The sequence below is a fragment of the Triticum aestivum genome, chromosome 3B, assembly GCF_018294505.1.
Source record: "Triticum aestivum cultivar Chinese Spring chromosome 3B, IWGSC CS RefSeq v2.1, whole genome shotgun sequence".
Lineage (NCBI taxonomy): Eukaryota > Viridiplantae > Streptophyta > Magnoliopsida > Poales > Poaceae > Triticum > Triticum aestivum.
The window spans coordinates 518,804,226-518,809,261 of record NC_057801.1 but is presented as its reverse complement, the minus strand read 5'-3'; positions in this window follow the sequence as shown (position 1 = coordinate 518,809,261).

Here is a 5,036-nt window from a genome sequence, read left to right as displayed (position 1 = left end):
TTCTTCTTCTTCTTCTTCCTCCTCCTCCTCCTCCTCCTCCTCTTCCCTAGATAGGTACAGGTTTCCCCCTTGCCTTCACCTTTTGGCTACATGAGTCTTTTGGCTTAAAGGAATTTATGATACTCTTTTAGATTTTCGGCTCCGTAAAATTTGATCTAAAAAGCTAGTGAAAGATCGTGGATGTCGCCTAGAGGGGGGGGTGAATAGGCGCTTTAAAATAATTACGGTTTAGGCTTAAACAAATGCAGAATAAAACTAGCGTTTAATTTGTCAAGCACAAAACCTAAAACAACTAGGCTCACCTATGTGCGTCAACAACTTATGCTAGGCAAGATAAACAACTAGGGTATAGCAAGATATATAACATGAAAAACTATGACTATCACAAAGTAAAGTGCATAAGTAAAGAGTTTGGGTAAGAGATAACCGAGGCACGCGGAGACGACGATGTATCCCAAAGTTCACACCCTTGTGGATGCTAATCTCCATTTGGAGCGGTGTGGAGGCACAATGCTCCCGAAAAAGCCACTAGGGCCACCGTAATCTCCTCACGCCCTCGCACAATGCAAGATGTCGTGATTCCACTAACGGATCCTTAAGGGCTGTCACCGAACCCGTACAAATGGCAACCCTTGAGGGCGGTCACCGAACCCGTACACTTTGGCAACCATTGGGGGGGTCACCGGTACCCGTCAAATTGCTCGGGGCGATCTCCACAACCTAATTGGAGACCTCGACGCTTGCCCGGAGCTTTACACCACAATGATTGAGCTCTGAACACCACCAACTATCTAGGGCGCCCAAGCACCCAAGAGTAATAATCTTCTCAACTTGTAACTTCCACGTATCACCGTGGAGAACTCAAATCGACACAACTAATGCAATGGCAAGGGCACACAGAGTGCCCAAGTCCCTCACTCTCAAATCCCACCAAAGCAACAAAAGCTATGGAGGAAAAGGAGAGGAAGAACAAGAAGGGGAACACCAAGAACTCCAAGATCTAGATCCAAAGGGTTCCTCTCAAATAGAGGAGAAAGAGATTGGTGGAAATGTAGATCTAGATCTCCTCTCTCTTTTCCCTCCAAAACTAGCAAGAATCCATGGAGGGATTGAGAGATAGCAAGCTCGAAGAAAATCAACAATGGGGGGAGAACACGAGCTCAAAGGATGAGGCTCAATGGGGAAGAAGACCCTCTTTTATACGTGGGGAAAAATCCAACGGTTATCCCCATTCTCAGCCCGCTGCGGGCGGTACTACTGCTCTAGGGAGCGGTACTGCCGCTGGCCGCAGCAGTACTGCCGCTCGGCCCGGCGGTACTACCGTGGGACCTCACACAACGCCTACGTGAGAAGGAACAAAGAGGAGGACCATTGAGCGACACTACACTACAAAAAAAAGACACATCCGTGACATTTTGGGTCGAACCAATTTTTTTCTGTCATGCTTATGACACTTCTATGATAACAATTGTGACAAAACCCTGTATCAGCATCGATGTGGTGGGATCCTACTTCTATGACAAAAAAACATGACAAAAAATGGGTTTTTCGTCCTGGGCGGGCCGGAGACGCACCTGCAAGACATTCTTTGGGCCGTCCATGACGGAAAAAATCATGGTAGAAGCGAGGGCGAGGAAAATTTTGGGGAGTTCCCAGTTACGTTGGGTGGTCGGTGAAAGAACATGCAGTGCCCCCATGTTTGGTTTTGGTAATTGATGACAATCTCTTTGGACTAATGGTTGTCTTGAGTTGTATTTGAAGGATTTGTCCATAGGTTTTTCTTGAAGTCCATGTGTTGGTTTCAAGGAGTTTTTGAGTTGACCAAGGTGCTATTAAGGAATTATCCAAAGATTGGTCATGCGAGTGTTGAGCTTATTGCAAGCATGTCTTGAAGAAGAAGGTTGTGTGATCATTCATGTTTACCTTCAAGACATCATCCAAATGAAGAGAGTTGCAAAGATTCAAGGTTGATCAAGACTAAGTCAAGAGTGAATCAAGTTGATCAACTCACAAAGCATAGAAGATGTACCGAGAGGGATCAAGTGATCCCATGGTATGGTAAGCATTGTCCATTACACTTTATGTACTAACCCATGGTCTATGTGAGAGTTGTATGTGGGGTTAGGTACGTATCCATGGGCTTGCGTCAAGAGGAAGATATCATTCAACCCATGGAAAGGATGACATCAAGTGGTGATCGTCATCAAGATTGCCGTGTGCAAGTTCAAGTGGAGCATCACGAAGAGATCACGTGCTTGAATCTTGCCATCCATTGTGGTGTCAATGGACTTGTGAAGATGTGCCGAAGAGTGGCTCACCCATAATGAACTATGGGGGAGCAATCATCTAGTCTTCATCGAGCCAACGCAATCAAGAAAGGTGGTCCAACTTGAGGGAGTCAAGATCGTCTTCATCTAGCTCAAGTGGACCAAGTGAAAGGCAAAGGTTTTCCCTTGATAGGTTTTCTATTTTACCGGTCTTGTGGTGGTAGTTGGGAGACCGAGTTATAGGATCGTTTGCCGTACTATCAAGGGGGGCTCTCAAGTTGGTAGCTTGATCATATCGTTAGTAGAGAGCTCAAACCATTGCATCCTTGCATCATGTTTCTTGGTTCTTGTTTGGTTATCTTTGTGAGTCTTAGAGCTTATGGTCATCTTGATGACAAGCTTGAGTTCATCAAAAATGGAGTTCGCATGCGTCTTCTACGATGTTTTCGGTGTTGGTGGTTTTACCGGTCTTATCCGATGAAGGGTTCTCACCATTTTCTTATGTGACTTTTCTCATTTGCTTATTCTTGATATTTCTATCAATATTGTGTTAGCCCATGTCGTTAGCTTTCCAACAAACTTGGTTTCGTTGAATTCGGAGTCCGTTTGCAAAAGTTGTGGCTGTTTTGGTAAAGGCTGCAGTGGTACTACCGCGACTAGAGCGGATGTAATTTTTTACTACCGCTCCAGAGCGGTACTACCACTGCTCCTGAGCGGCAGTACCGCTCCAGAGCAGTACTACCGTGGCTCCTAAGCGGTAGTACCGCCCCGGACCAAAATCTCATGTTTTCTCTCTCGTTTGGGCTGTTTTTGCCGTGCTAAGCGGTAGTACCGCTCCTCCAAGCGGTAGTACCGCTTGTGCACGACCTGAGCACATAACGGTTGGATTCGGGAGGTCCTATAAAAGGGGATCTTCTTCCCCAATGAACCTAATCCTTTGAGCTCGTGTTCTTCCCCCATTGTTGACCTTCTTCGAGCTTGCTAACTCTCAATCCCTCCATGGATTCTTGCTAGTATTTGAGGGAAAAGAGAGAGGAGATCTAGATCCACGTTTCCACCAATCACTTTCTCCTCTAAGTGAGGGGAACCCCTTGGATCTAGGTCTTGGAGTTCTTCGTGTTCTCCTTCTTGTTCTTCCTCTCATTTTCCTCCCTAGCATTAGTTGCTTCGGTGGGATTTGAGAGAGAAGGACTTGGGCACTCCGTGTGCCCTTGCCATTGCATTTGGTGCATCGGTTTGAGTTCTCCACGTGATACGTGGAAGTTACAAGTTGAGAAGCTTATTACTCTTGGGTTCTTGGTGCCCTTGAGCTTGTTCATCTTGGGTGCTTGGGCGCCCTAGACGGTTGGTGGTGTTCGGAGCTCAATCAGTGTGGTGTAAAGCTCCGGGAAAGCGTCGGGGTCTCCAATTGGGTTGTGGAGATCGCCCCGAGCAATTTGACGGGTACCGGTGACCGCCCCCAAGGGTTACCAAAGTGTACGGGTTCGGTGACCGCCCCCAAGGGTCGCCATTTGTACGGGTTCGGTGACCGCCCTCAAGGGTCCCTTAGTGGAATCACTGCATCTTGCATTGTGCGAGGGTGTGAGGAGATTATGGTGGCCCTAGTGGCTTCTTGGGGAGCATTGTGCCTCCACACCGCTCCAAACAGAGATTAGCATCCGCAAGGGTGTGAACTTCGGGATACATCGTCGTCTCCGCGTGCCTCGGTTATCTCTTACCCGAGCCCCTTTACTTATGCACTTTACTTGTGATAGCCATATTGTTCTTTGTCATATATCTTGCTATCACATAGTTGCTTATCTTGCTTAGCATAATTTGTTGGTGCACATAGGTGAGCCTAGTTGTTGTAGATTTTGTGCTTGACAAATTAACCGCTAGGTTTATTCCGCATTTGTTCAAGCCTAAACCATAATTATTTTAAAGCGCCTATTCACCCCCCCTTCTAGGCGACATCCTCGATCTTTCAATTCGTATCAGAGCCACGTCTCTCTTTGTTAGGCTTAACCACCTAGAGAGTAAAGATGTCAACTACGGGATTAGGATTCTCTGACACTCTTAGTTTCGATGGCACAAATTTTGATGTTTGGGTAATTCACATGCTTAATCTCTTTAGGGTCATGGACCCAAATTTAGAGCGAATTGTAGATATGGGTTTTTCTCCTCCAAAGGATCCCCAAAGATTATCTTTAGAGGATGAGAAAAACTCTTATCTTAATGCCCAAGCTTCTAATGTGCTTTTTGATGCTTTGAGCAATGTAGTTATTTTTCAACTCATGCCGTTCCGGGATGCTCATGAGTTGTGGACAAAGCTTCAAGATAAATATGGTGTGTCCAATATTTGTGGGGATGATTGTTCCCCCTCCACCTCCGGTCGTATAGTCTTTTCAACTTCTTCTACTTCACCTACATGTGGTTTGCCACAAGGTAATGATATGGTGAGTAGTGTTGGTCATTGCAATGGTGATAGTATGCTTATTGTGGATGATCCTTCATCACTATATTATTGCAACGCTCCTTCTTTGGTCTTTAACACTTCGAGCACTCCAAATGTTTCACATGCTTGTGTTGATAGTCCTTGCATATCATGTAGAAATTGCTTGACTAAATCTCATGATGATATGCTTGCTATGTCTTGTTGCCATGATAAAAATGCATCTATTTACTCGAATTGTTGTGCTAACAATGTAGAGGAAACCGAACACTCCATGGAACAAGATGTGGTGTTTAATGGTGCCTCAAGGGATCCTACATCATCATCTATTGCTTTTT